This window comes from Lolium rigidum, chromosome 3 (assembly GCF_022539505.1).
Source record: "Lolium rigidum isolate FL_2022 chromosome 3, APGP_CSIRO_Lrig_0.1, whole genome shotgun sequence".
Taxonomy (NCBI): domain Eukaryota; kingdom Viridiplantae; phylum Streptophyta; class Magnoliopsida; order Poales; family Poaceae; genus Lolium; species Lolium rigidum.
In genome coordinates, this window is record NC_061510.1 from 296,417,762 (window position 1) to 296,431,154 (window position 13,393).

Sequence of the window (13,393 nt, forward strand, 5' to 3'; positions counted from 1 at the left end):
GTTTGTATTACAAACCTGGTCCAAAGCCCCACCCTCTGGACCCGGTTTGTGTTACAAACCGGGACAAGGTCCCCAATCTGGCTATATTACCTTGCCCTGCCCAAGTGTGAGCCACACTTGGCCATTTTTTCACTTTCTTCACAAGAGGGGTGTATTGCTCTCCTCTCTTCTTCACATGCACAAGAGGTGTTTGATGAAATGCTTAAGAGGATTTGCCACTTGAGTTTACACAAATCAAGCCACACTTAACTTGTTTTTTTCTTCTTCATCGAGGTTAACAACTTTATCCTTTTCATCCGTAATTGATATAATGCATGTGTATATATACATCGTGATGTTCTGTAATGGTTTTGATCAGCTAAATTATATCATGCAGATGAATCGGCAATGGATGTACATTGACCGACGGTTTGACGAGTTCACTTCGGGCCTGGATAATTTTATGGCCGTGGCGGAGACAAAAAAACATGGTGGCTTCATGTATTGTCCATGTGTGAACTGCAAGAATACCGTAAATTACGCTCACTCGAGTCTCATTCACAGCCACCTTCGCGATCCGGTTTCATGCCCAGTTACTATTGTTGGACCAAGCACGGAGAAAGAGGGGTTATGATGGAAGACAATGAAGAAGAGGAAGAGGATGATGATGGTTATCCCAATTTCCCTGAATACGATGATACTGCAGAAGGCAATGAAGACAATGAAGTAGAAGATCAAGAGGCACCGAGATGAGCCTGCGATGATGATCTTGGTCGGGCCATTGCCGATGCAAGGAGAGAATGTGAAACTGAAAAGGAAAGGTTGGCCTTCGACAAGATGATAGAAGATCACAACAAATTGTTATACCCAACTTGCGAAGATGGCCATAAAAAGCTAGAGCGGCACGCTGGAATTGTTGCAATGGAAGGCGGAGAACGGTGTCACCGACTCGGGATTTGGAAAGTTGTCGACAATAATTAAGAGGAAGCTTCCAAGGGGTAACGAATTGCCCGCCGGTACGTACGAAGCGAAGAAGATTGTCTCGCCCTCTAGGATTAGATGTGCAAAAGATACATGCATGCATTAATGACTGCATCCTCTACCGCGGTGAGTACGAGAATTTGGATGCATGTCCGGTGTGCACTGCATTGCGGTATAAGATCAGACGAGATGATCCTGGTGATGTTGAGGGAGAGCGCCCCAAGAAGAGGGTTCCTTCCAAGGTTATGTGGTATGCTCCTATAATACCACGGCTGAAACGCTTGTTCAGAAATAAAGAGCACGCTAGGTTATTGCGATGGCACAAAGAAGACCGTAAGAAAGACGTGATGTTGAGGCACCCTGCTGATGGATCCCAATGGAGAAAAATCGATAGAGAGTTCCCAAACTTTGCACGAGATGCAAGGAACTTAAGGTTTGGTCTAAGTACGGATGGCATGAATCCTTTTGGAGAGCGAGAGCTGCAGCCATAGCACCTGGCCTGTGACTCTTTGTATATATAACCTTCCTCCTTTGTTGTGCATGAAGCGGAAGTTCATTATGATGCCGGTGCTCATACAAGGCCCGAAGCAACCCGGGAACGACATTGATGTGTACACGAAGCCATTAGTCGAAGAACTTCTACAGCTGTGGTCCCTAGCAGGTGTACGTGTGTGGGACGAGCACAAGCAGGAGGAATTTGACCTAAGAGCGATGCTTTTCGTAACCATCAATGACTGGCCTGCTCTTGGTAACATTTCAGGACATTCAAACAAGGGATACAATGCATGCACGCACTGTTTACATGAGCTCGAAGGTGATTATTTGGAAAAAGGTCAGAAGGTCGTGTACCTGGGGCATCGTCGATTTCTTAGGACTACCCATCCCGTAAGAAAGAAAGGCAAGCATTACAACGGTGAGGCTGATCACCGGAGGAAGCCTCCCCATCGTGATGGTGTTGATATATTTGGTATGGTCAAGGATCTAGATGTAATATTTGGAAAGGGTCCCGGCGGACGGTCCGTTCCGAATGACGATGCCGGACACGCGCCCATGTGGAAGAAGAAATCTATTTTTTGGGAGCTAGAATATTGGAAAGTCTTAGAGGTCCGCTCTTCAATCGATGTGATGCACGTGACGAAGAATCTTTGCGTTAACCTGCTAGGCTTTATGGGCGTGTACGGGAAGACAAAAGATACACCAGAAGCACGGGAGGACCAGCAACGTTGGAAAGACCCCAAAAAGCTGCATGAGAGAGTTAAAGGACGTCATTTATCCAGCTACGCTCTTACAAAAGCAGAGAAGGAAATATTTTTTGAATGTACGCGCGTATCAAGGTCCCGTCCGGCTTCTCCTCCAATATAAAGGGAATAATAAATATGGAGAAGAAAACATTCCGAACATGAATTCTCATGACTCGTCACGTGATAATGACACGGTTGCTTCCGATTGCATTGAGGGGGCTTCTACCGGAAAATGTTCGACTGCCCATTGTGAAGCTATGTGCATTCCTCAATGCAATTTCTCGGAAGGTAATAAATCCAGAAATTCTACCGAGGTTGCGGAATGATGTGGTCCAATGTCTCGTTAGTTTTGAGCTGGTGTTCCCACCATCCTTCTTCAATATTATGACACATCTCCTCGTTCACCCGGTCGATGAGATTTCCATTCTCGGTCCTGTGTTTCTACACAATATGTTCCCCTTCGAGAGGTTCATGGGAGTCTTGAAGAAATATGTTCATAACCGTGCTAGGCCGGAAGGAAGCATCTCCAAGGGCTATGGAACGAGAGGAGGTCATTGAATTCTGTGTTGACTTTATTCCGACCTTAAGCCGATTGGTGTTCCTGAATCGCGGCATGAAGGGAGACTAAGTGGAAAAGGCACGCTAGGAAGGAAATCAATGATATGTAGGGACGGGATTTCTTTGACTCAAGCACACTACACAGTTCTACAAAGTTCCACCATGGTGGCTCCGTATATCGGTGACCACAAGAACTTTCTACGCTCCCGGAACCCGGGCGGTCGAACGATTGGATTAGACGTGAACACATGTCGACTTTCGGCGGTTGGTTGCAAAAACATCTCCTGAATAACGAAGATATTGAAGATCAGCTGTACTTGCTGGCCCGGACACCATCTTCGATCGTAGTGACTTTCCAAGGGTACGAGATAAATGGGAATACATTTTACACGATCGCCCAAGATAAAAAGAGCACCAACCAAAACAGTGGTGTCCGCTTTGATGCAATAATGAATGAAGGCCCAAATGACACATATTATGGTTACATAGAGGATATATGGGAACTTGAGTATGGACCTTCTTTTAAGGTCCCTTTGTTTAGGTGCAAATGGGTCAACAAAACAGGAGGCGGGGTTCAGGTAGACAAGTTGTATGGAATGACAACAGTGGATCTCAACAATCTTAGGTATAGAGACGAACCATTCGTCCTAGCCAAGGATGTGGCCCAGGTTTTCTATGTGAAGGATATGTCTAGCAAACCAAGAAAAAGGAAACATAAGGAAACAAATACATCAAACGATGAGCCAAAGCGCCACATAGTTCTTTACCGGAAAAAGAAACATCGTGGGAGTGGAGGACAAGACGGACATGTCGGAAGATTGTAATAAGTTTGATGAAATTCCACCCTTCGAGTGAACATTGATCCAAGCATCAAGTTAAATGATGAAGATGCTCCATGGTTAAGGCCGAAGAAGATTAAATGATGAAGATGCTCCATGGCACAAATGAGTATCTCAACATGGCAATCAATTTCCCATTTATTTTTGCACTGTATGTAAGATATGAAAAGTGGAGATGCGCCACGGGAGATTTCCCAACCCTTTCCCCAACACTGTTAGATGAGATGTAGTCGTTCAGGGGCTTGCAGGAAAAAATTCCAAGGCGCAGTTTCTGAAGATGCCGTAGGGCGTGTGCACCAACGACATCTTCGAGAAACTGCGCCACGGGAGATTTCCCAACCCTTTCCCCAACATTGTTAGATGAGATGTAGTCGTTCAGGGCCTTGCAGGAAAAAATTCCAAGACGCAGTTTCTGAAGATGCCGTTGGGCGTGTGCACCAACGACATCTTCGAGAAACTGCGCCACGGGAGATTTCCCAACCCTTTCCCCAACACTGTTAGATGAGATGTAGTCGTTTAGGGGCTTGCGGGGAAAAATTCCGAGGAGCAGCTTCCGAAGATGTCGTAGGGCGTGTGCACCAACGACATCTTCGAGAAGCTGCGCCACGGGAGATTTCCCAACCCTTCCCTTCATCCATGGGAATGAAACTCTGCTTGGCTTGTTGATCTGCTTGGCAAGGCGTATCGATGCTCCTTTTATAGGCACGGCACCTCTTCTACTTTGTCTTGTTCCTTCGACAGGGCGTCGTGCGCTACATGCTTTATCCCATCGAGCAGTGCGTCCACCCATGCGTTCTTATCCTGCCGACATCTTTAGTCCCGGTTGTACCCACCAGCCGGGACTAAAGGTTACCCACACGTCCTTATCCCACCGACAGTTTTGTTAGATGACACAAAAAGGATCTTTAGTCCCGGTTGTACCCACCAGCCGGGACTAAAGGTTACCCACACGTCCTTATCCCACCGACGTTTTTGGCGCCACTGCGTTCCCGCCTATTTTTCTTCCCGCGCTTTCCACTGCTTCCCGCCTCCGTCCTCCTGCCATTTTTTCACTATATATATGTTGGCTTGGCCTCCATTTACATATCACATCTAGACTCATATCTGCAAACCTCATCACCAGGTCACATGGCTTCCATCGTATCTCTAACCCTCCGGGAGGCGGAGGCGCTTTGCGCGTCGAACTACCCCTGCCCGCCGGGCTACCGCGTCCCTACCGGCTGGTTGCTGAGCGTCGGAGGGGTACCGGTCCCTCCTGTCCCTCTAGGTGTGGCGCGCGAGATGGCCATCACGAACCACTACTACTTCCAGCTCACGCCAGAGCAGCGGAGGAATCCCCGGTGGCATCCCGACTACAGCCCGACTTGGGAAAGCTTCTTCATCAATCGGCGTGAGAGGGCGCTCGCCGAGCACGAGGAGGGCGGCCCGCCTCCTTCGAACTTCAACGAGGCCGGCCGTCGGCTGTGGTGGTGCGGCCGGACTCTCCAGGGCGTCATGGCCTACCGTGGCCCCCGCCTGCGCTACCCTCGGTCCCGGCCCACGCGTGCTCTCCCGTCGAGGTTCGACTACCGCGACCCCGATGCCGGCGACGATGATGACGGCGACTACGACGACTACGGTGGCGAGTACTATAGGGCTAGGCACGAGTATGACCGAATGACTAGAACGAGTCGAATCCGGCGATGTATCTTAATTAATTTTCGGTTGAGCTCTGTACTTTAATTCCATGTATGTGGCGGGAAACTTTTCTCCGAGGAGCTCTGTACTTTAATTTCAGTTCAATCGTAATAAATTTCGTGTCAACCACTTTATTGAACAAAACCAACCGACATCGACTTTATAAACTAAATTTAAAGTAATAGAACCGACAACGACTTTATTGAAATTACAATAAAATAGATAAATTAGTAGTCTAGTCTCTACTCGTCGTCGGAGGTTGTTTCCGTCCAAATGTCCTCCCACCGAGGGTCGTTTTCGGTCCAAGTTGTATTCGGGTTCTCGAGCTCGAAGGCGGCGACGGCCCGACGGTGGCGCCTGTCGGACATGCGTTGTGCCCTAAGGTTAGCAAAGAACGCGTCGGTGTTGTCGGCATCGTTGGGGAACTGCGCCCTCCACTGGCGCATCAACTGCTCGTCGCGCTCGGCGATGGCGATCCTGCGCTGCACCTGGCGGTGCCGGCGACGGTCCTCGTCGTCGATGAGGCACGGCGGCGGCGCGAGGAACTCCGCCTCCTCTAGCGATTCAACATCCGGGAAGTTCATGTCTCGCCCTGGCCGCCGAAAGCGCCACGCCGCCGCGTCGTAAGCGCGCGCCGCCAGCTCCGGCGTGTTGTACGTGCCGAGGGTGAGGCGGAAGCCACCGGCGCGTATCTCGGCGGTGAACCTACCGCTCGGACGCACTCGAACGCCACGGAAACCGGACGCCCCTCGACGACGTGGAGGCATCCCGGAGATGAATGAGCGGAGGCGGTGGCGACGTGTGGTTGCGCCCGCACTCGTCGCTCTATATAGCGCACGCGGGGCATGGCACGTGTAAGCCACGGCTACAGACGTCGCACGCCGGCGTCGGCGGGGCGAGGCACGTGGAAGCGGTGGCTACACGTCGCACGACGGCGTCGACGGGTAAGCGACACGTGTGGCACGGCGGAGGGACATGTGGCACGGGGAAGGGACACGTGTGGCACGGCGGAGGGACACGTGGCACGGGGAAGGGACACGTGTGGCACGGCGGCGGTGGCCAGTACACGGCGGTGACGGTGGCCATTACACGGCGGTGACGGTGGCCAGTACACGGCGGTGACGGCGGCCAGTACACGGCGGTGGCGGTGACGGTGGCCAGTACACGACGGTGGTGGCCAGTACACGGCGGTGACGGTTGCCAGGACACGGCGGTGGCGGTGGCCAGTACATGGCGGCGGCGGCGGTGGACACGTGTGGCACGGTGGTGGCGGTGGCGGCGGTGGACACATGTGGCCGGTACACTGCGGTGACGGTGGTGGCGGTGGCCGGTACACGGCGGTGGCGGTGGCGGCGGTGGCCGGTACACGGCGGTGGCGGTGGCGGCGGTGGCCAGTACATGACGGCGTCGACGGGTAAGCGACACGTGTGGCACGGCGGAGGGACACGTGGCACGGGGAAGGGACACGTGTGGCACGGCGGCGGTGGCCAGTACACGGCGGTGGCGGTGGCCAGTACACGGCGGTGGCGGTGGCCAGTACACGGCGGTGACGGTGGCCAGTACACGGCGGTGACGGTGGCCAGTACACGGCGGTGGCGGTGGTGGCGGTGGCGGTGGCCAGTACATGCATGGCGCGGGCGGCGGTGGACACGTGTCGCAGTGCGGTGGCTTTTTTTTCATTTGAAATAAGGCGGGAATGAAACTTTTTTAAAAAAGTGGACTTTGGACCCGGTTTGTATTACAAACCGGGACTAAAGGCCTTTTTTGCGCGCGCAGCGAAAACGCAGCAAAAAAGACCTTTAGTCCCGGTTTGTAATACAAACCGGGTCCAAAGGGGTGCCTTTGGTCCCGGTTGGTGCCACGAACCGGGACCAAAGGGGGGGGGGTATAAGTGCAACCGCTTCGTCTCCGCGGAGATCAATCCCGCGGAGACGAAGCCGCAGACGCGCAGACGAAGCCGCCAGGCTGCTCCGCCACGCGCCCACGCCGCCGCCGCCCAACTCCGCGCCCGCGCCGTAGCCACCGCCGTTCGCCGCCACCGACGCCGTCCTCCGCCACCGCCACCGCCGTGCGTCGCCCCTCTCTCCTCTCTCCCGAGCCGCGCGCGCCACCGCCGCCGCCGCGCGCCTCCGCCGCCTCCGCCTCGCGCGCCACCGCCGCCGCCGTTCGCCGCCCCTCTCTCCTCTCTCCCGAGCCGCGCGCGCCACCTCCGCCTCGCGCGCCACCGCCGCCGCCGCGCGCCTCCTCTCCGTCGGCAAGGTGAGCCCCCCGGCCGGCCACCCCTTTTTTAGATATATTTGTTAGATGTATCAAATTTGTTAGTACATTGTTACTATAGTTAATTCGAAAAAAATTAGATGTATCAAATTTGTTAGTACTTATTAGTATTGTTAGTACATTGTTAGTATTGTTAGTACATTGTTAGTATTGTTGTTAGTATATATTGTTAGTATTGTTAGTATAGTTAGTATAGTTAGTATTGTTGTTAGTACATTGTTAGTATAGTTAGTATAGTTGTTAGTACATTGTTAGTATTGTTAGTACAATGTTAGTATAGTTGTTAGTATATATTGTTAGTATATAGTTGTTAGTACATTGTTAGTATAGTTAATCCGGTAGTGCGGGCGCCCCTGCCGGTGCCGAGTCCGTGGCGGTGCCCCTACCGGCGCCCGTGGCTGTGCCGAGTCCGTGGCGGTGCCACCGCGACATAGTGCCGACGCCCCTGCCGGCGCCCCCAAAATAGAGTATATATGTAGTGCCGGCGCCCCCCAAACGGTAGTATCGGCGCCGACTAACATATAGTGAAGTTATTTTTTAATTTATGTTAACGTTGGTATATATATATGATTTGTTCTCGTAGCTACGATGCCGCGATAGCCGCCGCGCCGTGGTCTGACTCTTCTAGAGGAGATGGAGCAGATGGGGGAGGTCCGGGACTGGGCTCCGCCGGGGTGGCACTGGGAGGTCTTAGCTTCCGGGTCGCGCACCTTGGTGCGGAATCCGGGTCCCGTTGTCGACCCGGATATTCTTTGGTGGAGGTCTTATGGGCCACGGTCGTTTCAGAGGGAGCCGGCCCCGCCGGAGGAGGTAGCTCAGCGCATTGAAGTGGAGGACCAGCACATTCGCCGTTACATGTACGCATTAGACAACATGTATAGGACCGGATGGAGCGTTATGCGGGGATCTCATGTTAGCTATGCTCCCGTTGTTGTTCCGTGGCTTTGGGGGTACACCCAGCGCGGCTCGAGACCCGGTCGGCGCCCTCTAGGACCCGGTCTGCGCGGTTGAGTGGTTGTAGTAGTGATTGATATGTATTAGGGTTAAATAAACATGAACCCGATCTATGTATGCATGTAATCGCACTATCTCGCTTTCAGCACTATATTATCGATCCTTAGTTAAGAACTACATATGTAACTCCATTTTCAGTTTTCTGCATTATCCTTAATTTGATCATATGATGGTTCCTATGTATAGCTTGCAGGTCGTTGTAGAAAGCATGGACAGAGATGAATTTCAAGAAAATTTCATGGAGAACCTCATAGCAAACGGTACTCGGATGATCGCGACGACGACGTTATTCCAGATGATGGCGGTGACGATGTCACCGCAACTTATTTGAATGACTCCGGTGAGGGAGCGGAGAATATTGAGGAAGAAGATCTAGTGGCGCCGGTGAGGAACAAGATCATCATAATGGCTCCCGAACTGTAGTTATCACCGAGGTATATAAACTAATTAAGCCGCTGTTGATCGACTAGATGCATTAACTAATTAAATTGTACTGACTATGAATTATTTCTTTTTTAGCCCTCCGGATCGAGCACTTCTTCTGTAAAGTCGAGGAAGCGAGGCCCGGCCAAAAAGTTGGATGACGGTGTTAGGCACGACATCACCCACATCGAAAAGGATGGTAAACCGATTGCTCCAGAGAAAGGTGCAAAGGCATTTATAGCTCAATGCGGAGTGCTTGTTAGGGACCACGTCCCGATCACCGTTCGAGAATGGCACAAGCCGAAGGGACTAGTGCTGTCTCGCAGAGGAAGAAGGTCAAGGTCTTTATATCGATGATGTAGCCAAAAACAGCATTATGGACAAGCTCATGTCACATTTCAACATAGTACCCGAAGAGGGGGTGACGCTGAAAAGGCCAAGATGGAGCAGGCCCTCCGCGAGTTTGGCAAGAAGAAGATGGCCGAACTATTCAAGAGCCACAAGAAAAGATTGCGCTGCCTTATCAAGATAAAGAAGACTCCGGACAATGAGAAGGTAAAAAATCACTGGGAAGAATTCGTGAAGTACAGCACGGAGTCAGAAGAATTTAAGAGAAGGTCGGAAATAAATAAGGCAAATGCTGCGTTGAAGCTATATCACCAAATTCTGGGTCCAGGTGGATACATGGCTAACCGTCCTAAGTGGCAAGCAGCTGAGGCGGAACTGACCAGGAAAGGGATCAGATTAGGGACACACGGTTGGATCGAACGGTGCAAGGAGTGGTTCTACGGGATTGGGGGAACGTTGGATCCAGAAACAGGGAAGTGCATCTATAAGAAAGCTCATCTGAAGGTTCCCATTGATGCCCTGGAAAGAGCACATAGGGACGTGGAGGCGGGGTTGTTCCAGCCCGAAAGAGAGAACGATGAGCCGACACGCGCCCTTGGGAACAAAGAACACGGCGGACGAACACGAGGCACGAAGGCTCCGTTCCGTGGAAGTATGGCTTTCTCGCGGAAAGGAAGAGATTTCCCGATAAAAGCCATGAGAGGAGGAAGGCAAGGGAAACAGACCGCCCGGCTAACTTAGAGGAGGGTATGAGCACCATGAAAGCCCAATTAACCATGGTAACCCAAGTACTTACATCTCAGATGGCTCAGGGGCAGGCTGTAGATCCTGTATTGCTCAATGCCCTCACCCCGCTGCAATCTCAACCACACCGGAAAAGTAGCGTGGCTTCCTCTCAGCAGGTGGATAATGATGATGATGATGACCAGGTGGTCGAGCCTCCTCGCTACCCCCCCGTGGATGATCTCACTAAGAGCCGTCCTTGTGAGCTGCATGTTAAAGTTTTCAACCTATCCTTCAAGGCGGCGGTCGGCATCCTCTTACCTACAAGGTCTTACCATTGCCGAAGAAGATGTTTATTCGACCGCAGACAGTGAAGCACTTTGCCGAGACGAGAATGAAGAGACCTGAGCTGAGAGCTGATTATGACCGCTCTCTTGGACAGTCCTCTAGAGCGAGCAAAGAAGCAAAAAAATCGCCCAGCTTGGACAGACAGGACATTCAGAGCCGCACCCCACTTCATCGTGGAGCCATATCATGATCCAGAGACGGCATCGATGATCGAACGGGCGGCTAGAGCTCAGGGAGCATCAGTTGAGTACGAAGATTACTATCCAACGGCTCAAGTGGTAAACAAGTATAGATACGGAAAAGATCTCGTCAAACCTGGTGAGCTCGCGCGTCTAGGAACTCAGATGCGAAGGTTCCATGAATGGTACCTGAAAGCCTGTCGAAGATGTGAAAGCTACCTCACGGTGTATCTTAGAGATGAGCATTACTTCCGGGGGGAAGACGAGATAAACCTTGAGTTAGAAGAACTGTTTCGGTTATTCAATCAAGACGCCCTCGACAAAGTCGTCATCGCTTGCTACTGCTCGTAAGTGATTTATTTGTGTAATTAAGTTTGTAGCTCATTCATTTGCACTAACAATTATCCTCATTATATTCTTTGTGTACGCTATACATTTAATTATGCAGAATGAAGAAGCTGGAATACAAAAGAGGCAAGCTCCTACCGCTGGGGTTCATAGACCCAAACACAGTTCATGAAGTTACGGTTCGACAAGTACCCCAAGGACACGAGAGGACAACATCGTAATGTTTTTAGAGAAGCAAGCGGACAAAGAGGATATATTCTTTCCCTACAACTTCAAGTGAGTGTTATATATAACATACATTATGCTTGTGCACCTTCCACTTTATTCTCGTAATCATTGAGCTATGCTTGTGCAGATTCCACTTTATTCTCCTAATCATTGATCTTCCCCTTGGAGTTGTAAAAGTCATGGACTCGAAACGTAAAGAATATGCGGAATGGGCGGACATGGCTGCCATCCTCCGGAGGTAGTTTCAATCAATTTCGTATTGGCATCTTCATCCGTTCTAATTCGAAGATATCATCAACTAATCAATTACTCATTTACTCATTATTTTTTGCCGGGCAGGGCTTGGAAACGGTTCATCAATACTCGTTCCGGTAAATGGAAACCGGAGCTTACATTTGAAGATTACCCTGTAAGTAGTACTATATATATAGCTATGTCCGTGAAACTTTATATATGATATTTACTTTCAATACGATGCTTGATTATTAGTTTGATCGAACTATTTTTTCGTAAAGTGTATGAGGAAGGAACCAGGGAATAACTTATGTGGATACTACGTCTGCACCTTCATGCGTGACATGGCCTGTCCCAAGGGTGGGGATGCCCGTATACACCACACTCGTGTACGATAACAAAATTTCACAATTAATCTTAATTAGTACCATCTATTGTATTGAGTTCCATTCATATATTGATCTCCCTTTTTAAATATAGATGACACGCCTGCGGAACACTCTCATAACGGAGGATCAAATAAAAGCAATTCAAGAGGAAATCGCGGGATTCTTTATTACCGAGGCCCTTACCCCAGGTGGAGAGCACTATCGGCGGATCGTGACGGCGGAGGAAATTCGTCGAGGAGATGTTGTATTGTAAATATGCATGCATTACGTGTACTGTTGACGATGTCGTGTACTATTGACGATGTCTATATATATTCATGACGATTTTTTGTGGTTTCTTGAATGATATATATGCATTGCTGAAACTCTGCAGCGGCAGAGAAACGCCCTGTTTCTCTGCCACGGCAGAGAAACGCTAGTACAGCCTAAACCTGTGCCGCGGCAGAGAAATAGCAATTCTCTGCCGCGGCAGAGGAACCTAGGCCCGGTTCGTACCACGAACCGGGACCAAAGGCCTTCCACCGCGAGCTCCCTGGCCGCACCACGTGTCGAGGCCTTTAGGCCCGGTTCAACTTTGAACCGGGACTAAAGGGTACCCCCTTTAGTCCCGCCCAATTGGTCCAGGTTTGGGAACCGGGACTGAAGGCCCAAATGGACCGGGCCTACTGCCCCTTTTTCTACTAGTGATTCAAACATTAAGACTACCAATTGTTAGATATCATGAAATAATAATATAATATGGTGTGCATTCTATGCATTCTTGGACACCACCTCCAAATAACATGCTTTAATAGTTCCACCACCACCTTCGTTCGTAAGTATAAATACTGTTGTGAAGTGTATAAGTGAATTGTACTAGCACTTTCCAACAGTTTGGACTTTTGGTTCCATTGGCTAGTGCATGAAGCTTGACATGGTATTAGAGTCTAGGGTCTCGAGTTCTAGTTCTGGCTTTTGCTATTTATCCTAAAATTGTTGTTGCTCCCCTCTTTGTCCGCGTAGATGCTCATTCATATGTACGCTCTTCTTCTATTCACGTGTTGACTTTCTCTTCTCCCATCACACGTGAGAGGGGGTGTCGTGAAGTGTATAAGTGAATTGTACTAGCACTTTCCAATAGTTTAGACTTTTGGTTGCGTTGGCTAGTGCATGAATCAAAGACTACAAAGCCAATGTAAACTGCTAAACCGAATCTTTACTATCATTAAGAGAATAAATACCAATGATGATACAGAGTAATGAAGGAACTGAAGACAGTCTGGTAACAAAAAAGCAGAATCTATAAAGAGCTGAAGAAAAAAAAAATCGTTCTACAAAGATGAATGTAGTATATCTGCAACATTGAGGAATTTCACTGTAGTGTGGGGAAATGATATTGCACTTACCAAATTCTCCATCAGTAACAGTGCACGCTGTTTTGTCGACTGCGAGTGGACTCCCACCTAATACGCAGAACATCACACAAGCTCCTGACCTGAATGAGACAAAGAGCAGATCTGAGGTAACTGCAGTCAAATATTTTACTGACTTTGGTTACGATTTCACTTACAATATGTCTACAAAATTAGTATAAAGATATATGACATTGAAGTATTTTCCAAGACAAA

The 13,393-nt window shown here is 49.8% G+C and overlaps 1 pseudogene; it reads right to left on the bottom strand.

Moving 5' to 3' along the window:
* LOC124696707 overlaps positions 1-13,393 on the bottom strand; it is a 73,029-nt pseudogene that overhangs the window by 21,582 nt on the left and 38,054 nt on the right.